This window comes from Pseudophryne corroboree, chromosome 2 (genome assembly GCF_028390025.1).
Source record: "Pseudophryne corroboree isolate aPseCor3 chromosome 2, aPseCor3.hap2, whole genome shotgun sequence".
Taxonomy (NCBI): domain Eukaryota; kingdom Metazoa; phylum Chordata; class Amphibia; order Anura; family Myobatrachidae; genus Pseudophryne; species Pseudophryne corroboree.
Window position 1 is genome coordinate 269882742 of NC_086445.1, and position 26763 is coordinate 269909504.

The 26763-nt window shown below is 44.5% G+C and overlaps 1 long non-coding RNA gene across 2 annotated transcripts in view; it reads right to left on the minus strand.

Annotated features, from left to right (window-relative positions):
- The window catches only part of LOC135015440 (uncharacterized), a 143705-nt gene that overhangs the window by 72702 nt on the left and 44240 nt on the right, over nucleotides 1–26763 (minus strand). The window contains exon 7 of one of the 2 annotated variants that reach the window (XR_010213704.1): nucleotides 25689–26560. The exons of the other annotated variant lie outside the window; for it this stretch is intronic. This is a non-coding gene — a long non-coding RNA (uncharacterized LOC135015440). Of the gene's footprint in view, nucleotides 1–25688; nucleotides 26561–26763 lie in introns of those variants that run through there. 2 annotated transcript variants of the gene reach the window in all.

Here is a 26763-nt window from a genome sequence, read left to right on the forward strand (position 1 = left end):
TTCTTTTTCTTTCTTATGATATGTTTAAACTTTTCCTGACCACTTACATTATCTTACTTATATTAAATATGTTTGATACAGCCTATACTATAGACCATCTACAGTGTTAAACAGTGTCAGACTGCGGCATGAAGGGCCCACCAGGGAAATGTTATCACAGGGGCCCACTAAGGGGCATTGCCATATGCTGGAAGAGGTGTGGCCATGTGACCAGAGAGGAGTGGCCAGCCATTATAGGCGCCACCTAGCATAGTATATAAAGAAAAAGAGCTCTTCCTCGCTGCCCACTTCAAACTGTTGTGTATGTGCCTGGGTTACATCTGGAGAGAACAGTAGTATACGCGCCTGGGTTACAACGGGAGAGAACAGTAGTATATGCGCCTGGGTTAAACTGGGAGACAACAGTAGATACAAATAATGACCCCAGTAGAGTGCCAGATACAAATATACAAATAATGATCCCAGTAGTACCAGATACACATAATGACCCAGTATAGTGCCAGACACACATAATGACCCAGTATAGTACCAGATACACATAATGACCCAGTATAGTGCCAGATACACAGATGCCCCCAGTAGTGCAATGCCAGATACACAGATGCCCCATTAGTGCATTGCCAGATACACATACGCCCCCAGAAGTGCCAGATACACATACGCCCCCAGCAGTGCCAGATACACATATGCCCCTGCAGTGCCAGATACACATACACCCCCAGCAGTGCCAGATACACATTTTCCACCAGCAGTGCCAGATACACATACCCCCAATAGCAGTGGCAGATACACATACGCCCCCATCAGTGCCAGATACATATACGTCCCTAGCAGTGCCATATACACATATGCCACCAGTAAAGCAGTGCAAGATATATATGCGCCCCCAGTAGTGCAGTGCCAGATACACATATGCTGCCCCCAGCAGTGGCATACACACATGCCCCCAGTAGTGCCAGATACAAACATGCCCCCAGCAGTGCCAGATACACACATGCCCCCAGCAGTGCCAGATACACAGATACTGCCCCCACAGTGCCAGATACACATATGCTGCCCCCAGCAGTGCCAGACACACACATGTCCCCATAGTGCCAGATACACATATGCCCACAGTGCCATATACACAGATACTGCCCCCACAGTCCTAGATACACAGGTACTGCCTGGGCTCTGCTGCTGCTCCTGTGTCTGAGGCCTCTGACTTTGCTTCACACAGTCACCACCGCCGTCCGGGCTCTGCTGCCACTCAAGCTACTACTGCTGCTCCGTCTGAGGGCAGGGGAGAAGAGGCACTAGGGCAACACATCATCCTGCATCCAGGCACTAGGGCAGCACAGCATGCTACATATAGGCTACACTGCATCCTTGCTCCCAATTAGAGGGTACCACACAATCCCTCATGCAGCATCCAGGGGAGGGGGTTGATCTCACATTGGATTAATGCTGCCTAATTATCTCCTATAATCAGGATCTTGTTACTGCTGCAGATCAGGAGCCATGGATCTGTATGATCACATGAGAGAGACACCGGGATCCATGACAGATTCATCCTGAGGTGTGTGCAGCCATATTTAATGACTTAGGGGTATATTCAATAAGAGCCGGATCCATTCCGACATGCAGTTGTCGGAATGGATCCGACAACCACTATTCATTGGATGGCCAAATCCGACTGTCAGATTTGGCCATACACAGGGTCCAGTCCTGCAGCTGCTGTCAACGGCTGCGCTGACAGCAGTGACCAGGAGTGCAGATGACGGCGGGCGTGAATGGGATGGCAGCGGGGGTAAGCTGGGCGGCGGGGGTAGCAGAGATTGGCGACCGTCGGGAGGAGCTGGCTGCAGAGGGACCCTTACTTATGATCGGAGCGGTCAGCGTTTCAGTAAGTGTGGGTGCTGAAGCACCCCAGGGTGGCTGTGTTGAAGTTAATTAGTGGGTGGTGCAGATATCCCGTTTGGGAATAGATAACACTGTAGCAGTGCCACTGCTGAATACAGGCTGCTCCCCACTGCTCTTTATTCTACAGGCAGTCACCGCCGCAGCCCAGGATCACTTGCTGGCTGAGGGACGGGGAGGAGAGCGCAGTGCGCACCTCTCCTCTCAGTCTCACACTGCGTCACCGCCGCTGTCCGGGATCACTTGATGGCTGAGGGACGGGAAGGAGAGTGCAGTGCGCGTCTCTCCTCCTCTCAGTCCCACACTGCGTCACCGCCGCTGCCCGGGATCACTTGCTGGCTGAGGGACGGGGAGGAGAGCGCGCCCCTCACCTCTCCTTCCCTCAGACCAACACTATTGGCCCAGTCCTCACACAAAAGAGGGTGTGACTTATACTCAGCTGGGCATACCGGTGAGTTCACTGGCTCCCCGGTGGCCCAGTCCGAGCCTAGTGTTAAATATTAATATTGTATTCCATGTTCCACAGAGTGGGAGATTGTGGATTGCATTTGGAAACCCCCCTCTAGAAATCCTGCGTTTGCAACTGGAAACAACCCATTTTCTTAGGGAGGGCAAGAATACTGCAGCTCACATGGGTCATAGTGATTTTTACCAACATATCACGCAAATTGTGTCCACAAGTGTAACAGGATATAATCATGGTATCTGCTTATTTAATGTCAGGGTATTTTATATGTTAGGCTAAAGTTTTTGGGAAATTATATTAATTTCAGCACTTGCTTTATTATATTGCTTAAACCACAGCAAAAATGGTACTTTCTCTTTGCTATTTTGTTTATGCAGTAGCACCTCCTTATGGTGATACCTTTAACTTGGTTTCTTCTAGGTCTATGGGATGATACCATCTTTCAACAATTTAATAACCATGATATCCATTTGGGCTTCTGCTACAAAAGGATCTAACATAATTAATTTAATATGCAAGAGCTGCAAATATGGAAATCCCCTTGTTAGCGATTTATGGAGGAAGCAGTTTTTTTTTGCTAGATATCATTTCTGTCTGGTGCTTTAGTGCAGTATGTAGCCATGCTTCAATCCTGTCTACTTTAAAGGAAATAGACATATTCAAGATGTTGACCTGCATGTCACTATTAACATACTGTAGGTAAGTTTTACCAGGATAATACTAGCATTATTATGTTCAGTTACGGAAATAAGATCTTCCTTAGGTCCCTTCAAAAATATCAGCAGATCGTCTATATAAGGAGTATAAAAAATGATTCTATGAGCAGGGTATGCAAAACATATATTGTTCTACATTAAACATAAAAATGCTTGCGCAGTATGGGGCCACATTGGACCACATTGCACATCCTACAAGTTACAGATAGAATTTGCCATTATATAGAAAAACATTTTTTGTAAGGATAAAATCTAGTTCAATGATCAATTCCAAGTCAGCACTTTCATATGAAGGATAATGTGCAAGTAATCTACTAATGAAAGCCAAATGCATTTCGTGGGGCATTACTGTATACAAGCTACACACATCAATACTACATAGCCAGATATCATCATCCAGACAAGGTAAAGTATGTAATATCTTAATTAACGTGGATGTTCGCGTATGCAGGGTTACACGAAAGTATCGACATACACCAAAGTCGGATGCAAAACTGAAACCCTGGCTGCGATACCTTTGGATACTTACCTTTTACTTTTACCCCCTCGTGGGATTATAGCAGTGATGGGGAATCTTTGGCACTCCATCTGTTGTTGAACTACACATCCCAGCATGCCCTGCTATAGTTTTAGCATGACCAAATAGCAAAACTGTAGAAGGGCATGCTGGGATTTTTTTAGTTCAGCAACAGCTGGAGTGCCAAAGGTTCCCCATCACTGGATTATAGAGTAGTTCCCCCCTTTTTTAGGTGTTGTTCTTGATTAGGATTCTATCTCTCCATTGCATCTATTTATTAATATTTTATTGGTGTATACTGTAATGTTTTGTACCTGTACTGCACTGCTGTATGGTGTGCAGATGACAAGCCCACTGTGATGCCATCACTCACACATGCACAGCCTGACAGGTTAGTGGTCCTGCCACCGGATAATGGCATTCACTGGACCTGATTTAAGATAAGCCTGTTTATATGCACTTTGTCATTATGAAAATGCTGATATAGTAAAGGCACTGAAACAATGACATTAGCTTATCCCTACTTTATTAAGTAGGGATCAGAAAACAGCCCATATGGGCCAGATGGTGTTCCCTAGTACCTTCTCAATTTCCTTGTGCTGGCTTCAGGAATTCATTTAGAGACAATGGCACATCTTGGAATCTGATCCAACAATTGGATCTTTGTGTAAGAATAGACCACTGTTTGCATACAAACAAAGCAGATATCTAAAATCTATGGCTACCCTCTTTCTGACATTCAGGGCCGGTTCTAGAGCTTGTGGCACCCAGGGCTAAAGTTACCCCCCCCCCAACAGGCAAAACAGGGATAGTGCGCCACAGGCATGTGGCAACAAATAGGGAAGGGGCGTGGCCACAGTTATGCCACCTGTAGTTGTGGCCCCTGTAGCTGTGCCCCCTGTAGCTGTGCCCAAAGTAGAGTTGTGCCCCCTGTAGCTGTGCCCCCTATAGCTGTGCCCCCAGTAGAGTTGTGCCCCCATTAGAGTTGTGCCCCCTGTAGCTGTGCCCCCAGTAGTTGTGCCCCCTGTAGTTTTGCCCCCTGTAGCTGTGCCCTCAGTAGTTGTGACCCTGTAGCTTTGCCCTCAGTAGCTGTGCCCTCAGTAGTTGTGCCCACTGTAGATGTGCCCCTGTAGTTATGCCCCTAGTAGGACCGCTTACAAAAAAATACTCACTCATGCTTCCCGACTGCTGCTGCTGTCCTCCGTATCTGGCCGCCGTTCCTCGGATCTATGGGAGAGACATCATGATGTCTCTCCCATAGCGCCGCACAGACACTAGAGGTCAATTATTACCTCTAGCATCTGCGGCCGCTCGCACAAATCCATGTGGTGCGCGGCATTGTGGTGTGCATGGCAGCATGTGGGAGTATGTGGGAGGGTCAGGGAGCATGTGGGAGTGTCAGGTGGCAGCAGCAGTGCCCCCAGGACTGCGGTGCCCCGGGCAAAAAGCCTGCTTACCCATGGCAAGAGCCGCTCCTGCTGACATTAGCCCAGCAGTCTCCAAGACCAACTGGTTGTCTCTGAAGAAAGTACTATTGCTGCAGTTAAAGTGTTTACTGCCATAACATGTTGGTATGTGATTCTTTTATACATCCCAAAGCTGGCATGGTACATGTCCACAGGCATCATATTTAATGTTAAAGCAAATATATTGTATATCTAATTATTTGTCCCTGTCAGCTCATATATGAAGGTAAAACAATAAGTATACTTAAAGAATCCATTGAAGTGCTCCATTCTTCAATTAAGAAAAAGTTGCTAAAAATCAATCAGAGCAAACTACCAGTTGCAAGACATTTTGTGACTGCTGGTCACACCTTGAAAGACGTTAAGCTTATGCCGATATGGTCTTAATGAAGAACTGAAATTTAGCCTGTTTTAGTAATATCTTGAGTCATCAAGAGAGCTGCTTGTTTAGTGTTGTGGTCTTATACTTTATTCATTTATTGGTTATATGCGTTTTTTGTGACTTTGGTTTTCTTTTTTTTTCTTTAAGTTTAGTTTATGTTGCATGATTGTAGGTGTAATGGGAGGGCGCCCAGTGCACCTGTGTTTTGCTCTGACTCTAATCCTCTGGTAGTATTTTCCTTGGTAACTTTATATGGAGGTGGCAGAGTTGATGTTCCCAGTTACTATGGTTACCTTTTAAGCTATGTTCCGGTGCAATAGTACGAGCATTGGCCTTTCTACCAGAAGTGAGGTAATAATGCAATGCAGGCTGGTACCGGAAATGCGATCCACCGCGATCCGGCTGCTTTCCTTTAAGGAGTTCCCAGATATTGGATGCTGACATGGACATGTCTTTATGCAAGGCTGTGCACAGTGAGTAGCAGATTTCACAGGAGGGGGTATATGCACTGGTGCAAGTAGAAAAAATGTCTTACAGGTACTTTGTGCGCCAAAAAATGGGTGTGTCCAAATGCCACATGGGGCGTGGCCATTGAAAATGGGGGCATGATACACATATGGGGGAGGGGCAGATACACATATGACCCCAACAGTGCCAGATACACGTTGCCCCACAGTGCCAGATATACATTGCCCCACAGTGCCAGATACACATTGCCTCACTGTGCCAGATACACAAATGCCCCCAGAGTGCCAGGTATACATTGCCTAACAGTGCCAGATACACATTGCCCCACAGTGCCAGATACACAAATGCCCCCACTGTGTCAGATATACATTGCTCCCCAGTGCCAGATACAGAAATGCCCCCACAGTTCCAGATATGCCCCCAGTGCCAGATACAGAAATGCCCCCAGTGCCAGATACACATGTCCCCACAGTGCAAGATATGGCCACATTGCCAGATACACATGTCCCCCCAGTGCCAGATACACATGTCCCCGCAGTGCCAGATATGCCCCCAGTGCCACATACACATGTCCCCCCAGTGCCAGATAAGCCCCCAGTGCCAGATACAAATGTCCCCCCAGTGCCAGATATGCCCCCAGTGCTAGGTACACATGTCTCCCCAGTGCCAGGTACACATGTCCCCCCAGGGCCAGATATGCCCCCAGTGCCAGATACACATGTCCCCCCAGTGCCAGATACAGTATGCCCCCAGTGCCAGATATGCTCCCAGTGCCATGTATACATGTCCCCCCAGTGCCAGATATGCTCCCAGTGCCAGGTATACATGCCCCCCTGGTGCCAGATATGCCCCCAGTGACAGGTATACATGCCCCCCAGTGCCAGATATGCTCCCAGTGCCAGGTATACATGGAGACCCCCTCCCTTGCTGCTCACCGCTGCTGCTGTCCTGCGTGTGTGAGGGGAGGAGAGTGCAGCCTGCGCCTCTCCTTCCCCTCAGTCTCCGGCAAGTGCGGGCGAGTTAAATTCAGCGCCGATCCGCGAGCCAATCAAAGCTCTGCCGGTCCGCGAGCTCTGATTGGCTCACGGGCGGCACTGAATTGAACGAAGGCACTGAGGGGCAGGAGAGGTGCAGGCTGCGCTCTCCTCGCCTCACATCAGCAGTAGCGGCAGTGAGCAGCAGAGGGTGGGAGGGACAGGAGGAGTGGCGGCCCGTCGGTGTGGGTACGGCGTACCCACAGCTAAATTCTTAAGGGTAAGCCATACCCACCCGTACCTGCATACTTGCACCGCTGGGTATATGATGCTGATGAGAGGCGCTTTACCATTTATTAGGCAGCTTTGTTAAGTAGTTCTTATGCATTCTTGAGGAAGATGGGAGTCCACCAAAACATCTGTCGTGCAGGAGGGGCACATGCTCTCAAAACTGGAGATGTGGGTCTCGGATTTACCCAAATCTCAAAACGGCATATTATTGGTTCTCGGGTGTCACGAATTTTAGATAGCCAATAAGAAAAATTCGGATAAATCCGAACTCACATTAATTTGAAGGTTGAGAACTGAGTAAATTCAAACCCACACATTTCTACTCAAAACTATACCCATTGGGACATGATAAGTACCATGCCGGTTTCATGGTAATCCTGACTGGAAGTTGTTGTTTTTTTTATTAGACATTTGCTGCTATTATACTAATTATAAGCACTTTATGTACGCTGGGTATGCGAGACCGGCGTTCGGCATCCCGGCAGTCCGCATACTGACGTCGAGATCCCGATCGTTGACAGCGGAGCGAACGCAATGAAGCCCCTTGCGGACTCACTGCACTCACCATGCTGCGGGTTCGTGTTGTGGACACCCATGAGAATAGCCCTCGGCCCCCTGTCGGCATTCTGGTGGTCGGGATCCCAACGTCGGTATGCTGACCGCCGGGATCCCGAACACCGGCCTCATAACCACACACCCTTTATGTACTTGCATTGGTGGTGTGCTGGTTTATTTATTTTTTTGGCTGATGATTGCTGCTGAAAATTGATTGCTATATTGTTATTACGGAAGTACATCAGCCCATAATAATGAAGGTGTTTAAATGTGTGCGATTTTTACTGTGACATAAAGGGGCTAATTCAGATCTGATTGCTGCTGTGCGTGTTGTGTTGTGAAGACCCCTCTTTGAATCAGCAGTTACTTTGCCTTCCTGAAAGCCAGCTGGAGCTCAGATAAACTTACTTTAGGAACCTTATTGTGGGACCAGTGTAAATGCCCCATCTACTGTATCTATCTATCTATCTATCTATCTATCTATCTATCTATCTATCTATCTATCTATCCCTAAAAACAGAAAATGTGTCACAACATTAAAAAGGTTTGGACCATTGTCTCCAGACAACTTCCAATCATGTTGATAAATACTAATATGATATCCAAAGAAATAAGGGGTTTCATTTATTTATTTTTTACAGATACACATTTTTTGCTAGCATACAAATCAAAAATAAAACTTTTCATACCCAGCTGGCATTTGTTGTAACATTTTTAAATTTGATTTTTGAGAATCTCAAAACAATATCTTTGTTTAGAGAACAATGCAAGTGAATCATGGGCTGGAGCTGGAGCCTAGTTATACATTTTCCTTTAAAAGCTTTGATTCTACAGTGTTTTCACACAGGACACTGCAGTCTGGATGCACAGATACAGATATTTGTGGAATTCTTTTTAGACAATTTAAAACTAGGACTGTAGGCAACACTTTCCTGATCTCCGTGTGATCCGTTTTATTCTCACTGAGTACTTATAATGATTCCTTCTGCAATGGAAGCTTAAACTCATTTTGTTAAAGCTATTTAGATGTACAATCTAATGAAGAGCTTAAGTGGAATACCTCTAGAGAATTACATGTTCTAATATGGAATTAAGCCTATGCTGCGCTATAAGGTAATGTTATAACAGTGTATGTAACTTCCTAATAATTCTGTCACACATTATGTTAATTTTAATGAAAGCTAAAAAGATAGATTGAGATATTCTATTTATTGATTATTTTTATATTGCAATATGTCGTTTTGCAACAGATATTGGTGAATCACCTGTAAGAAATATGTCATTATATACTACTGACGATAACTGCAGTAGTCAAAGCTTGTGCCCACTATAGAATATGCCATGGTAACTCCAGCAGCAACCACTCCTACTTGCTTCTACTTTTTGCCATGCTCTAAGAATGGAGCAAACATTTTACAGTATATACACAGAGTTTAGAGTCTTTAGCAAAATAAAGATTTTTGTTAAACCTGGTTTGTTTGTTTTTTTCTTTGATATTGTGACTGGAGTAAAATACACTCTGTATCTATATATATATATATATATATATATATCTATATATATATATATATATATAAATGTGACAGCCCTCATCACGCATCACTAAATCTCTTCCCAATATGTTAGGAAGCTGAAATTTAACATAGGTATTCATCAGGTGGGAAATAGGAAAACTACGTACAGTATTTACAATTTTAATAAACCTCCCCTAAGGGGATGAAAAAGGGGTTGGCATAATGACATCATTACCGATGTGTGTATTGCGTTGCGTGAATGATAACGCACAAATGGACATCTTGATAAAAATCTGGATTGCACCTCCAGTGTGTAGAATTTAATAAACTACAAAAATGCGAAAGCCCTCACTCACTCACTCACTCACTCACTCACTGACTCATCACTAATTCTCTAACTTCCCGATATGTTAGGAAGCTGAAATTTAACATAGGTATTCTTTAGGTGGGAAATAGGAAAATTACATAATTAGAATTTTAATAAACCTCCCCTAAGGGGATGAAAAGGGGGTTGACATAATGACATCATTACCAATACGTGGCTTGCGCTGCATGAACGATAACGCCCAAACGGACAATCAGATCAACATTTGGGTTGCACCTCCTGTGTGTAGAATTTAATAAACTCCAAAAAAGGTCCTTTCACTTTTTACCGTATCTGCTACGGGTGCTCCTTGGGTAACGCCAAGAACCATGGATTAATATTTACTTACATTAAGACATCTCAAATTTACATCTATAGATTTACCAAATTTTTAACACTCATTTATATTTACAACCGTGAAAATCAGAAACTCTCTTTGCGAAGAACGGGTAAAACAGCTAGTATTACATAAGTAAATATTAGGTTGCATAGCTTCAAGATCAGTTGCATTACTAGAACTTTCTGTGCCCAATTATAGCAGTATTTTGAAGGCTCTCACCATGCATCTAGAGAGAAACCTCTCTCTGCAGAAGTTATTCATTTTACGCTTGATTGTTGTGCCCTCAGTTCACATTACGTCACTCAGTACACATTATGCCACATAGTAGTGCCCCAGTTCCCATTATGTCATAGTGACGGAGCAGAGCTTTCTTTTATTCTGTGCTGGCCACTCCCCAAACATGTGACATCACTGGAGGGGAGGGTCATCTGCAGGAGATAGTGTAAAGCTGCCTCGACGTTCCGGGGCGGCTCCACACACATCTCCAGTTTCAAATAAACAATGATTCCCAATACAAGTTTATTAATATGTACGTGTTCATATTGTTTCATTCTGATGGAGTAGTAAAATCATGAATATAATAATCAACATACTGTACCTCTGAATGTTAAAGGAAATCTATATTCTCACATTACCTTAAATAAACAAGTAGAGTTAGCTTGACATAGCACTTTTAAGGCAAGCTACTCAAATTTCTGCATCTAGCATAATTTACTCCAGACTTGGGGGGATTTATCAAATGCTGGGATCCTGTCAGTTTTGAATACATATTGCCAGTGGTGTTGAGGGTAAAAAATAATGAAATGTAGTTTGAGCTACAGTATCTGACCATTATCAACATAATAAGGAGGCACCTTACATTGATGAATTATCATGGATAATATTATTTCTTAATTAACCATTTGTCTGGTAAATACTGTTTGTGATGCGAATGCAGCCAGGAGTGCATTATCTGGCCAGGTTGCATCGCATACGTCTGGCTGGCCCCAGAGGCCTCTTCAGAGAGGAGTAGGCTGTGGTCTTAACTCTGGGTACTAGGGTCACTAGGGGACCCTAGCGCTGTCCAAGAGTCTAGGGTGCATGTGCAGGTCTCTGGGAAAATGGCCCAATGGCCATTTTCCCAGTGATTTTCCTATTGCACATGTGTGAAACACCAATGGCTGCTACACCATTTTCCCAGTGATTTCTGCAGCGCTCCTGCTGTGACACAAAAGGGTAAGTAGTGAAAAAAATGGGTGCAGGGTGTGCACACACTGCACCCATTATAAATATGCCAGTAGCAGCAGCGCACGCAGGGGGGGTTTCTGAGTACCCAGAAACCCCCCCCCCCCCCGATCAGTGCTGGCCGTCAGACACTCTGTCTGCATCTCTGACCTGGACGGCTGTTATGATGAGCCGGCCGGACGCTGACAGAGAGGAGCTACAGTATCAGTGCCACTGCCGAGTGCAGTACTGCCAGGAGCTTCTAGAGGCCCCCATCTTCATTTGTGCTGTCCACAGAGCAAGAAGTCGTCCCTGAGCACCGAGCTGACATGAGGCATGCAGCTCAGTCAGAGGCAGGAGAAGGAAACGTGGGGGAGAGACCTGACCTGACACAGGGGACTCCAGAGATCACACACACACAGGAGCTGGGATCCTACAGAGGAAGAGTAAGTTTGGCTTTGTGTGTGATCTATCTACAGTCTTTCTCTCTCACTCAGTTTTTCTCTGTCTCTATCTACAGTGTCTCTTTCTTTCTCTCTCTAGTGCTTCTACATTTATCTTTCTATCTGGATTCTACATCTATCTATATATCTATCTATCTCTCTGTCTGTCTGTCTGTCTGTCTGTCTGTCTGTCTATCTATCTATGGACTGGTTTCCATTTTTTTTATATAGATATATATATACATATATCTCTGGGATCAGTATGAGATACTGATGGATGGGATGCCGGCAGTCAGTATACCGACAGCGGCATCCCGTCTATTATAATCCCGACAGCCCCTCATTTAGCCCCCTAACCCTCATGTTTTCCCTACCCTAACCATCCCGAGTGATGCCTAACCCTAAACCTCCCTCTCCCGCTGCCTAAACCTAACCCTCCCCGCTAGGTGCCTAACCCTAACCTCCCCCTGTATGTGCCTAACCCTCCCTTTCCAGTCCCTAACCTTCCTGGGAGTGTACCGTAAGTCTAACCCACCTTCTGCTGCCCGAACCTATCCTCCCCCCCCCCTCTTCCCAGTGCGTTCCGCTATGCGGACGTTTGGGATGCAGGCTGTCTGTATTTTGATGCTGGCATCCTGTTTTATGTCAGTACATTGACGCCGTGAATGTGTCCTCCATCGGGATCCCGGCATCGGTATATCGACCCCTGGGATCCCGTTTGTGTAAATACTGTATATAGATGTGTCCTGCTTTGTTGTTGCCACATCGCATCATTCATAACGTGGGACGCGTGTTCCCACTATCCATTAACTTCGACTGAGCACGGCATACCATGATGCATACGCATCGCAGTGCTGCTATTAAATGCTGTTATATGCAGCAACAACATAGCAAAACACACATGGAAACCCCCCCTTAGAAATCCTGCATTTGCCACTGAGTAGCTGGCCCACTGCTTCCCACATTCCCAGCATAGATATGCTTGTGCAGATATCAGCTGCCGCTGGGGGTGACTGGTGAACAGTTCCCCCGGTCCCATGTCCCGCTGCGCTGTCTGCAATAAGGTAAGGGGCAGAACTATACATGGGGGTAAAATAGTGGGGCTCATCTCTTGACACTAAGCGGAGGTAGGGGAGGGCCCATAAAAAGATTTTTCTAGCTGGGGGAGGGGGGGGATCGTATATTAAAAATAAAGCAATGGCGCACATGGAGAGCAGTGGAGCATAGTGAAACAGTGGGGAGCCCAATGACAGTGGGGTAAGGGGCCTCTGCCTCTGGGATCAATTACCACTAGAGGGGTGTGGGTAGATAATGCTGGGGCTTGTTTGCCACTGGGGGGTGAGAAGAAATATTACAATGGGGGCACATGGGCACAGGGGGATAAGAGGGGGATGTAAAACACCCCCTACAGATGTAACCATGCTCATCCATCCCGCAAGGCATATTTGGCATGACTAGTGTGCCCGTGAATAAAACACACCTGTGTGTGTGTACACATGCGCATGCCATTCGTTCCTATGTGACTGATCATAGCTCAGATCATACTGTGCATAGATCATAGATCATACATAGACCATACTTGCAGCATGTCTCACTGCGTGGATACATCTGTAGGTATATATAATTTTTTTTTATAAAAAATATTTATAGATTTTACTAAAAATACTTTTTAAACTTTTTTAAATTAAATAAAATGACAATTTCTGAGCGATTTTCTGCAACAAAAATCATTAGTAAAGTGGTTAAACCAGCCAAAACATTATTTTATGGAGGCAAAATGTCTGTATTCTAACAACAATAATAATAATAATAATAATAATAATGCAAATTAATATTAAACTTTTGTTGGGGACAAACTTAATTATTTCATAACGTGGACACCAATTAAAGTGCACCCTTTTGGCACTTAAAGGGGTAAATTTACTAAGATTGGAGTTCTATTTAAGATTGGCTGTTACCCATAGCAACCGATCATATTCCAGGTATCTTCTAGAAGGTGCTAGATAAATGAGAAGCAGAATCTGATTGGTTGCTATGGGCAGCATCCCGTCTTAAATAGAACTCCCATCTTCGTAAATTTACCCCAAAGAGTCACGAGTGTGCACAATAAATCTTGCCTCTCAAAATCACCTCTGTTTTTTCTGGCAGTTTTTCCAGTGGCTTTGATTGTGGTTTGAAATTGATGATTTGTATTCTTAACATGCAATAACTTACGGCCGGGGTGTGTTGTGTTTGACAATGCCTTGACGTGATTATTAGCCATTTTGTCTTTGACACATCCGGTGGATTTAAAACCACCCAAAAACAAGCTGGCATTTTAACTAAATAGCTGCTTGATAAATGTCCAGGCAATTTCTATTATTATATTTTTTTTCTGTGCCTTTGAATTCCCTGTATTGAGAAAAACAAAATTCTGTGATTTTTTTTTTCACTGTTTAAGAGTTTTAGAATGTCGTGTTGCATTCACAGTGTGCAAAAAACACTTAATAAAAAAGCAGAAAATATTACGAAATACCCTGAAAATGGTGCAGGCGGGGTTGGTTCTACCATTAGGCAGCTCCCTAGGTCGCCAGGTTCTGGGAGGGCAGAGCTGAGTCTGCTTATCACAAAATTAAGGATAACTCTGAAAGAGGAATCCTTGCTAAACTTAATGAAGATGGCAGCTGTGGAACTTATATGAACTTCTAAGATGCTACCTCCATACTTTCACCTGAGGGGCTGGAAAGTGGGTACTGGCATGTGGTTTGGAGGGGGAAGGGGGGAAGGCAGCAGGCTGAAGTTTTGCCTAGGGTGTCGAGAAACCTTGCACCGGCTCTGGGTACAGGTTCTGCTATTTTTAAAATGCGTTGTGTAGCATCTAACCTAAGAAGTGCTTTTAAGCCATGGATGCCACAGTTAATATTGGTTTAACACAAAAACTGTACTTTAAACAATAACAAACTATACAGGGCTTGTGCTCAAATGAACTACCCACAAGAATCTCACACTACTAGTTTCTGCATTTTTTTTAGTAACAGGGTTATTCATTATTAGGGACCCGATGGATTAGTCTAATATTCAGAAAACTGATAGCATTGTTTTTTTCTGAACCCTGCTCCTTCCTATTGAATTACTTTGCCCCCTCCGTACTGGGAGCCCTTCGTTAGTGCACTTGTATGAACTCAGTTTGGCAGGTTTAGGATCAAGGAGACTGCTCCTTTTGCGAGCAGCTGTCCTCAAACCGAGTAACATTAACTTTCCCCAGTAATGTGGAATCCGGTGCCGCAACTTGCGGCAAACCGGATACCAGAGTTCCTGGACACTTTCAAGGTATATTCATGAATATGCCCATAGATACTTATTAATAGGTCATTTGATAAATGACAACGAAAAGATAAATTATGGCAAAAATATAATACAAATATACAATGTATTCACATATACAGTGCAACGAAGTAGCAACAGATTTTTAATAATTTACAGTGTTAAACTGAACACATTTTCAAACATGTCATATGAGAGTGTTCAAATTCATTACTCAAAATGCAAATATTTCTCATAAACATAATCAGGTTTAACACACCTTCAGTTTTTTTTTCACACTTATTATCATATGAAATATGCAAATTAATTTATGGTGTTTGTAGGCTGACAGGTTGATACATTTTCAGATCAAAGACAATGACATTTGTATAATTGTTCAGTGCATTTGAGTGGCAGAATGTGATATATAAAAATCAGTTTGATGTGAAAATTGTATCTATAGTATAAGGGAATTAAAAGGAAAAATGTACATTTCAAGTCATAAAGTACAAAGTTAAACTTAATGATGGTACTACAATCCCCTGATCCAACGGGTCCAAATGAAGGCTCCAAAAGGTTCTTAACTTTACAAAAATTGCTAAGAACTGTTGACAATGCACCCTGCCAGCATCATGAGAGCCCAGGGCACAAGTATGCTATAAAGGAGGGGAAATCTAAGAAATCGCTGTATCAAAATAATATGCAGTAATACTGTACGGTAAATATATCTTAGTACATGACAAAACTAATAAGTTCCTTTGATTATGCTCATAACTCACATATAAACCTGCAAAACCTTCAATACATGCATCTCTCTGATTATTGCAATTCCCTCCGGCTCCTTGCTAAGCAGACATTGGGGGATATTCAAATGTTTGAAAAGTCAGCTGGGTGTCTGTTTTTTTCCTATCTAATAGACAGGAAAAAACAGACACCCAACCGACTTTTCAAACAATTGAATAACCCCCCAATGTGACTCCATTCCATTTTCCTCGTAAAATTTTCTAACACTGCTACTCAGCTTTGTCAAATCCTTAATTTGTGCATATTGTTGAATCCTAATATTAGCCATTTTGTTTCCTTGTTGCAACTAAGTAAAAGATTGAATTGAAGCCATATTTATAAAACAATTAATTATTTATTTAAAAGACCACGCCCGTATACAGGCTGAGAGGCACATCCTGTCAGCCCGGGTCAAAGACATTAACAAAAAAAAAACATGGTGATTCACTTAGGTTTATAATACATGGTTACACCCAATTCTTATAACCCTCCCACTGATTTCATGCATCTTGGAGTACAATGTTATGCTCATATTAGGACAGGGTACCAGCTAGGAGCTGGTTAGCCTTATTTGGTGCTAATTCCAATTGTATTACAATTAGTGATGTGCACCTGAAATTTTTCGGGTTTTGTGTTTTGGTTTTGGGTTCAGTTCCGTGGCCGTGTTTTGGGTTCGGACGCGTTTTGGCAAAACCTCACCGAATTTTTTTTGTCGGATTCGGGTGTTTTTTTCAAAAAACCCTAAAAAACAGCTTAAATCATAGAATTTGGGGGTCATTTTGATCCCATAGTATTATTAACCTGAAAAACCATAATTTCCACTAATTTTCAGTCTATTCCGAACACCTCACACCTCACAATATTATTTTTAGTCCTAAAATTTGCACCGAGGTCGCTGGATGGCTAAGCTAAGCGACCCTAGTGGCCGACACAAACACCTGGCCCATCTAGGAGTGGCACTGCAGTGTCACGCAGGGTGGCCCTTCAAAAAAATACTCCCCAAACAGCACATGACGCAAAGAAAAAAAGAGGCGCAATGAGGTAGCTGTGTGACTAAGCTAAGCGACCCTAGTGGCCGACACAAACACCTGGCCCATCTAGGAGTGGCACTGCAGTGTCACGCAGGATGGCCCTTCAAAAAAATACTCCCCAAACAGCACATGACGCAAAGAAAAAAAGAGGCGCAATGAGGTAGCTGTGTGACTAAGCTAAGCGACCCTAGTGGCCGACACAAACACCTGGCCCATCTAGGAGTGGCACTGCAGTGTCACGCAGGATGGCCCTTCAAAAAAATACTCCCCAAACAGCACATGACGCAAAGAAAAAAAGAGGCGCAATGAGGTAGCTGTGTGACTAAGCTAAGCGACCCTAGTGGCCGACACAAACACCTGGCCCATCTAGGAGTGGCACTGCAGTGTCACGCAGGATGGCCCTTCAAAAAAATACTCCCCAAACAGCACGTGACACAAAGAAAAAAAGAGGCGCAATGAGGTAGCTGTGTGACTAAGCTAAGCGACCCTAGTGGCCGACACAAACACCTGGCCCATCTAGGAGTGGCACTGCAGTGTCACGCAGGATGGCCCTTCAAAAAAAATACTCCCCAAACAGCACATGACGCAAAGAAAAAAAGAGGCGCAATGAGGTAGCTGTGTGACTAAGCTAAGCGACCCTAGTGGCCGACACAAACACCTGGCCCATCTAGGAGTGGCACTGCAGTGTCACGCAGGATGGCCCTTCAAAAAAATACTCCCCAAACAGCACACGACGCAAAGAAAAAAAGAGGCGCAATGAGGTAGCTGTGTGACAAAGCTAAGCGACCCTAGTGGCCGACACAAACACCTGGCCCATCTAGGGGTGGCACTGCAGTGTCACGCAGGATGACCCTTCAAAAAAATACTCCCCAAACGGCACATGACGCAAAGAAAAATGAAAGAAAAAAGAGGTGCAAGATGGAATTGTCTTTGGGCCCTCCCACCCACCCTTATGTTGAAAAAACAGGACATGCACACTTTAACGAACCCATCATTTCAGCGACAGGGTCTGCCACACGACTGTGACGGAAATGACTGGTTGGTTTGGGCCCCCACCAAAAAAGAAGCAATCAATCTCTCCTTGCACAAACTGGCTCTACGGAGGCAAGATGTCCACCTCATCATCATCGTCCGATTCATCACCCCTTTCACTGTGTACATCCCCCTCCTCACAGATTATTAATTCGTCCCCACTGGAATCCACCATCTCAGGTCCCCGTGTACTTTCTGGAGGCAATTGCTGCTGGTGAATGTCTCCATGGAGGAATTGATTATAATTCATTTTAATGAACATCATCTTCTCCACATTTTCTGGAAGTAACCTCGTACGCCGATTGCTGACAAGGTGAGCGGCGGCACTGAACATTCTTTCGGAGTACACACTAGAGGGAGGGCAACTTAGGTAGAATAAAGCCAGTTTGTGCAAGGGCCTCCAAATTGCCTCTTTTTCCTGCCAGTATACGTACGGACTGTCTGACGTGCCTACTTGGATGCGGTCACTCATATAATCCTCCACCATTCTTTCAATGGTGAGAGAATCATATGCAGTGACAGTAGACGACATGTCAGTAATCGTTGGCAGGTCCTTCAGTCCGGACCAGATGTCAGCATCAGCAGTCGCTCCAGACTGCCCTGCATCACTGCCAGCGGGTGGGCTAGGAATTCGTAGCCTTTTCCTCGCACCCCCAGTTGCGGGAGAATGTGAAGGAGGAGATGTTGACGGGTCGCGTTCCGCTTGACTTGACAATTTTGTCACCAGCAGGTCTTTGAACCTCTGCAGACTTGTGTCTGCCGTAAAGAGAGATCCAAGGTAGGTTTTAAATCTAGGATCGAGCACGGTGGCCAAAATGTAGTGCTCTGATTTCAACAGATTGACCACACGTGAATCCTGGTTAAGCGAATGAAGGGCTCCATCCACAAGTCCCACATGCCTAGCGGAATCGCTCTGTTTTAGCTCCTCCTTCAATGCCTCCAGCTTCTTCTGCAAAAGCCTGATGAGGGGAATGACCTGACTCAGGCTGGCAGTGTCTGAACTGACTTCACGTGTGGCAAGTTCAAAAGGTTGCAGAACCTTGCACAACGTTGAAATCATTCTCCACTGCGCTTGAGACAGGTGCATTCCACCTCCTTTGCCTATATCGTGGGCAGATGTAGAGGCTTGAATGGCCTTTTGCTGCTCCTCCATCCTCTGAAGCATATAAAGGGTTGAATGCCACCTCGTTACCACCTCTTGCTTCAGATGATGGCAGGGCAGGTTCAGGTGTTTTTGGTGGTGCTCCAGTCTTCTGTACGCGGTGCCTGTACGCCGAAAGTGGCCTGCAATTCTTCTGGCCACCGACAGCATCTCTTGCACGCCCCTGTCATTTTTTAAATAATTCTGCACCACCAAATTCAAGGTATGTGCAAAACATGGGACGTGCTGGAATTTGCTCAGATGTAATTCACGCACAATATTGCTGGCGTTGTCCGATGCCACAAATCCCCAGGAGAGTCCAATTGGGGTAAGCCATTCTGCGATGATCTTCCTCAGTTGCCGTAAGAGGTTTTCAGCTGTGTGCGTATTCTGGAAAGCGGTGATACAAAGCGTAGCCTGCCTAGGAACGAGTTGGCGTTTGCGAGATGCTGCTACTGGTGCCGCCGCTGCTGTTCTTGCAGCGGGAGGCAATACATCTACCCAGTGGGCTGTCACAGTCATGTAGTCCTGAGTCTGCCCTGCTCCACTTGTCCACATGTCCGTGGTTAAGTGGACATTGGGTACAACTGCATTTTTTAGGACACTGGTGAGTCTTTTTCTGACGTCCGTGTACATTCTCGGTATCGCCTGCTTAGAGAAGTGGAACCTAGATGGTATTTGGTAAAGGGGGCACACTACCTCAAGCAATTGTCTAGTTCCCCGTGAACTAACGGCGGATACTGGAACCACGTCTAACACCAACATAGTTGTCAAGGCCTGAGTTATCCCCTTTGCAACAGGATGACTGCTGTGATATTTCATCTTCCTCGCAAAGGACTGTTGGACAGTCAATTGCTTACTGGAAGTAGTACAAGTGGTCTTCCGACTTCCCCTCTGGGATGACGATCGACTCACAGCAGCAACAACAGCAGCACCAGCAGCAGTAGGCGTTACACTCAAGGATGCATCGGAGGAATCCCAGGCAGGAGAGGACTCGTCAGACTTGCCAGTGACATGGCCTGCAGGACTATTGGCTTTCCTGGGTAAGGAGGAAATTGACACTGAGGAAGTTGGTGGTGTGGTTTGCGCGAGCTTGGTTACAAGAGGAAGGGATTTACTGGTCAGTGGACTGCTTCCGCTGTCGCCCAAAGATTTTGAACTTGTCACTGACTTATTATGAATGCGCTGCAGGTGACGTATAAGGGAGGATGTTCCGAGGTGGTTAACGTCCTTACCCCTACTTATTACAGCTTGACAAAGGCAACACACGGCTTGACACCAGTTGTCCGCATTTCTGTTGAAATAATTCCACACTGAAGAGCTGATTTTTTTTGTATTTTGACCAGGCATGTCAATGGCCATATTCCTCCCACGGACAACACGTGTCTCCCCGGGTGCCTGACTTAAACAAACCACCTCACCATCAGAATCCTCCTTGTCAATTTCCTCATCCTGGTGTACTTCAACACTGACATCTTCAATTTGACTATCAGAAACTGGACTGCGGGTGCTCCTTCCAGCACTTGCAGGGGGCGTGCAAATGGTGGAAGGCGCAAGCTCTTCCCGTCCAGTGTTGGGAAGGTCAGGCATCGCAACCGACACAATTGGACTCTCCTTTGTGATTTGTGATTTCGAAGAACGCACAGTTCTTTGCTGTGCTTTTGCCAGCTTAAGTCTTTTCTTTTTTCTAGCGAGAGGATGAGTGCTTCCATCCTCATGTGAAGCTGAACCACTAGCCATGAACATAGGCCAGGGCCTCAGCCGTTCCTTGCCACTCCGTGTCGTAAATGGCATATTGGCAAGTTTACGCTTCTCCTCAGACGCTTTTAATTTTGATTTTTGGGTCATTTTACTGATCTTTTGTGTTTTGGATTTTACATGCTCTGTACTATGACATTGGGCATCGGCCTTGGCAGACGACGTTGATGGCATTTAATCGTCTCGGCCATGACTAGTGGCAGCAGCTTCAGCATGAGGTGGAAGTGGATCTTGATCTTTCCCTATTTTTTTAACCTCCACATTTTTGTTCTCCATATTTTAATGCGCACAACTAAAAGCCACCACAGGTATACAATGTAGATGGATGGATAGTATAGTATTATATTACTTATGGAGGACGACTGACGACACAGAGGTAGGTACAGCCGTGGCCTACCGTACTGCTATATATATATAATATACTGTATAATATAATAGCGGACCTGGTGGACACTGTCAGCAGACTGCTAAACTAGTATGAAGAAAAAAAAAGCCACCACAGGTATACAATGTAGATGGATGGATAGTATAGTATTATATTACTTATGGACGACGAGTGCACTGACGACACAGAGGTAGGTACAGCCGTGGCCTACCGTACTGCTATATATATATATAATATACTGTATAATAATAACGGACCTGGTGGACACTGTCAGCAGACTGCTAAACTAGTATGAAGAAAAAAAAAGCCACCACAGGTATACAATGTAGATGGATGGATAGTATAGTATTATATTACTTATGGACGACGAGTGCACTGACGACACAGAGGTAGGTACAGCCGTGGCCTACCGTACTGCTATATATATATATAATATACTGTATAATAATAACGGACCTGGTGGACACTGTCAGCAGACTGCTAAACTAGTATGAAGAAAAAAAAAGCCACCACAGGTATACAATGTAGATGGATGGATAGTATAGTATTATATTACTTATGGACAACGAGTGCACTGACGACACAGGTAGGTACAGCCGTGGCCTACCGTACTGCTATATATATATCTAATATACTGTATAATAATAACGGACCTGGTGGACACTGTCAGCAGACTGCTAAACTAGTATGAAGGAAAAAAAAGCCACCACAGGTATACAATGTAGATGGATGGATAGTATAGTATTATATTACTTATGGACGACGAGTGCACTGACGACACAGAGGTAGGTACAGCCGTGGCCTACCGTACTGCTATATATATATATAATATACTGTATAATAATAACGGACCTGGTGGACACTGTCAGCAGACTGCTAAACTAGTATGAAGAAAAAAAAAGCCACCACAGGTATACAATGTAGATGGATGGATAGTATAGTATTATATTACTTATGGACGACGAGTGCACTGACGACACAGAGGTAGGTACAGCCGTGGCCTACCGTACTGCTATATATATATATATATATAATATACTGTATAATAATAACGGACCTGGTGGACACTGTCAGCAGACTGCTAAACTAGTATGAAGAAAAAAAAAGCCACCACAGGTATACAATGTAGATGGATGGATAGTATAGTATTATATTACTTATGGACGACGAGTGCACTGACGACACAGAGGTAGGTACAGCCGTGGCCTACCGTACTGCTATATATATATATATAATATACTGTATAATAATAACGGACCTGGTGGACACTGTCAGCAGACTGCTAAACTAGTATGAAGACTAAAAAAAGCCACCACAGGTATACAATGTAGATGGATGGATAGTATAGTATTATATTACTTATGGACGACGAGTGCACTGACGACACAGAGGTAGGTACAGCCGTGGCCTACCGTACTGCTATATATATATATAATATACTGTATAATAATAACGGACCTGGTGGACACTGTCAGCAGACTGCTAAACTAGTATGAAGAAAAAAAAAGCCACCACAGGTAAACAATGTAGATGGATGGATAGTATAGTATTATATTACTTATGGACGACGAGTGCACTGACGACACAGAGGTAGGTACAGCCGTGGCCTACCGTACTGCTATATATATATATAATATACTGTATAATAATAACGGACCTGGTGGACACTGTCAGCACACTGCTAAACTAGTATGAAGAAAAAAAAAGCCACCACAGGTATACAATGTAGATGGATGGATAGTATAGTATTGTATTACTTATGGATGACAAGTGCACTGACGACACAGAGGTAGGTACAGCCGTGGCCTACCGTACTGCTAATAGATATAATAAATATACTGTATAATAATAATGGACCTGGTGGACACTGTCAGCAGACTGCTAAACTAGTATGAAGAAAAAAAAGCCACCACAGGAGTGTTTTTCAGGCAGACAAACGTATACTGGACTGGTGGTCACTGTCAGCAAAACTGTGCACTGTACTCCTGCTATAACTGCTCCCCAGTCCCCACAATTAGGCAGTGTGAGCACTGAGCAGTGCACTCAGCACAGATATATCATGCAGCAGTGCAGCACACTGAGTGAGCACAGATATGGTGGAGCGTTTTTTTTCAGGCAGAGAAACAAAGGATTAAACTCACTGGTGGTATAATCAAAACCCTGCACTGTACTCCAACAGCTGCTCCCCGTCCCCAATCCTCCCCACAATTATAAGTCACTCAGTCTCTTTACTCTTTTCTTCTACTATAACGGAGAGGACGCCAGCCATGTCCTCTCCCTATCAATCTCAATGCACGTGTGAAAATGGCGGCGACGCGCGGCTCCTTATATAGAATCCGAATCTCGCGAGAATCCGACAGCGGGATGATGACGTTCGGGCGCACTCCGGTTAACCGAGCAAGGAGGGAGGATCCGAGTCGCTCGGACCCGTGAAAAAAAAGGTGAAGTTCAGGCGGGTTCGGATCCCGAGGATCCGAACCCGCTCATCACTAATTACAATTACACACAATGAGTCTGCTAAACTCTGTTAAAGGTACATGTATCTTATAAGTGGAGTAATGTCCATATAAAGGTCACCTAGAAAACAAAATGGATAGAGAGTGAGGGTTTATATTATATGATAGGTATAGCTGTGTACCACAAAATAGGCGAGTTTATTGCATTATTTAAATAAATTAAATTCCTTATGCACTTAGATATTTAACAATATACTTTACCGAAACCAATATAAATAAAACTTGTAACATAGGGGTCTATTTATGAAGCACTGAAAAGAGTGAAGAAAGCGAGCCTGTGGAGAAGTTGCCTATGGCAACCAATCAGCTGCTCCTTACAGTTGTCTAGTATGCAAATTATAAATGTTACTTCTATGCTATTTGGTTGTCATGGGCAACTTCTCCACTGGCTCACTTCTCCACATTTTTCACTGCTTCATGAATAGACCCCATAAAGTCAGTAAAAAAAACTGTACCAACATATTTCACATCAAGGGCCAATGGCCTGATGGGCGTGTAAAACCTGAAAGCCTGGCTGAGCAGCTCTGCTCAGCCAGAATGCATATAGGGAGACAGCACGTACCACAAGGCCACGCCCTCAGACTCACAACATGGGCCCATGAGGTGTGACCACACCCCTTTTTCCTACGCACATCTGCGCTGCACACATAAAGGGATGCCAAAGCTGAATTACAGCCTGTTACAAAATGGAGGTTAACTGCGCTCCCCAGCCGTGCTTTGGTCTACCTCCACCGCAAGCCTGGGCACAATTCCTTGTTCAAGCCCGTTCCCACTGTGTCCTGCCGCTTGTCCCGGCATTCATGGCTGTGGACCAGCATCTCTCTGCTGGCAGCCGTTGGTCCAGGCCGCAGCGCGCCAGAGATCCCGCTGCTACCCTCCATGAGCAGCGCCATGACAGTCTCCAGTCAGCTGATTCCCCAGGAGCCAACCCAGAGTCTCTCCGTGTCATGTGAGCAGCTCATCCACTCAGCTGCAAGCACTGGGTATAAGTTCCAGCTCTCAGCACTAACAGGCTGTCAGTGCTTTGGTGTCTCTCAGCCTGGAGTGAGCTCCAAAATCTCCTGCTGGTAATAAACTCAGTGAAAGTTACCATTCCCCACACTGCCTGACTCCCTGGATGATTTAAAGGGCCATTGCTGCCACAACATCCTGGCATCTCCAGACTCACTAGAAGTCCTTCAGTGATCCAGAGGAACCATCCAATATCCCTAGACTTTGCTGGTTCTTGTCAACTTCTAGTTCACCGCTGCGCACGGTAGCTCACCATAGTATCCGGAAAACCTGCCACTGCTGTCTACAACATTGCAGTATCCATTGTGCAGAACCACCGCATCACAGCTACTGGGAAACCAGCAGTGCAGACACTGCACTGCACAGCATACGGAATCCCTATTGCGATACCTCAACTGCCCAGCATCTGGAAAATAGCATTGCCAAAATCCTCTACTTCATCTGCAAGTATTGCTGTCATCCTCTGCTTCGGTTACAAGCATTGCTGACATCCTCGGCTTTGTTTACAAGTATTGCTGATGTCCTCAGCTTAGTCTACAAGTATTGCTGATGTCCTCAGCTTCGTCTACAAGTAGTGCTGACATCCTCAGCTTCGGCTACAAGTATTGCTGACATCCTCAGCTTCGGCTACAAGTATTGCTGACATCCTCAGCTTCGGTTAAAAAGCATTGCCGAGTCCTCGGCTTCGGTTAAAAAGCATTGCCGAAGTCCTCGGCTTCGTTTACAAGTATTGCTGATGTCCTCAGCTTCGTCTATAAGTATACAAAAAATACAAACAGAAGAATACCACCGCTGTGCAAATACAGCTGCTATAGGCTTAAGTGAGTAGAGTGTCACCCACACTCAGAAATTACAATAGTGCAAAGAAAAAGAACCACCACACCAAAAGCGCACACTATACTTATGATACAAGTGACTGGTTGTTCACTGATTCAGATTCCCTCGGGATCTCTTTTCAGTACCTCAAAGGGAACAAAATAAACCATAATAGTGTAACTCTATTAGTAAAACAATATTTGGGTATAAAAGGAGAAACTCGTCCCGCAAAATATTGTCTACCAGAATAGCAGACAATACCAGCACAGGGAGGCAGAATATATCCGATGTTAAGCGGTCCTCGGATGTTCCCACTTTTCAAGATGTTCCACTCCAGTTTACACACATGTAAATCAAAAAGAACTTCCATAGTGTAAAAGTTTCCAATACAATTTATTAAAACTCTGTACAGCATAAAATAGATTCCCCCCAATCGGTAGGTCTAATCATGAATGAACAAAGTGAAATACACAATGCACAAGTGTGGACTCATACCAGATGGAATTGTCTACCGGAAATGTAGACAAACACACATAAGCTATGAAGAACCTCAGGCGTCCCTGGAACCGTCCTACCTGCTCCTGTGGGTATAGGTCCGCACTCTGCACGCTTTCCTAGCCAATGCGTTTCAATATCACATATATCTTTGTCAAGGCAGATGGAAAGCATTGTGAGTGAGGGGAATTTGTACCGCACTTCCTATTACCAGAAAATAACCTAATTCCAGACATGGCACTTCTAGTCTAAACACATCCTATCCTTCACAGTGATAAATCCCTTCCTTCAATTCCATTTACCCATTTTTATAACATCTCATACATTAAATGAGCCCGCCATATGTTAGTATGGCCTCCGGATATAGGCGCGGCCGGAAGTGAAGGTACACGTGACCGGAAGTCACAGTCCGTGTATCACCGATCAAATCACAATGCTGGAAAAAGAGAATCCATACATATCTCAACAGATGACATTTCCGGAAGCTTGATGACGCAACTGGAAGTTCCTGCTCCGCTCGTCTATCTTTACTATTCATGGCGGTAGTTCCTACTTCCATACCGGATGTTTCCGTCATCTGTTATGTGGAGAATACACATCAAGTTTCCATAGTCAAAAGTTGTTCTTATTTTATGCACGAACGGCAGCCATATTTGAAGGGATTTTTTCACATCAGATTTATATAAAGTCACCATATTCAAGTAGATTTTACCTTAAAAGAACAAAAGTACATTTTAAACATGAAAAAATTACACACTATAAAAACCATTTAAGCTCAAAATCCTTATTGATACCCATGGGGGCCATTGTTTTATATTGATAGATCATGTTCATTTCATTCCTAACCAATTTGCTATTTATATCCTTTGATCTAATATTACCTGACACCCCACACAAACCATAATAATTCTAAAT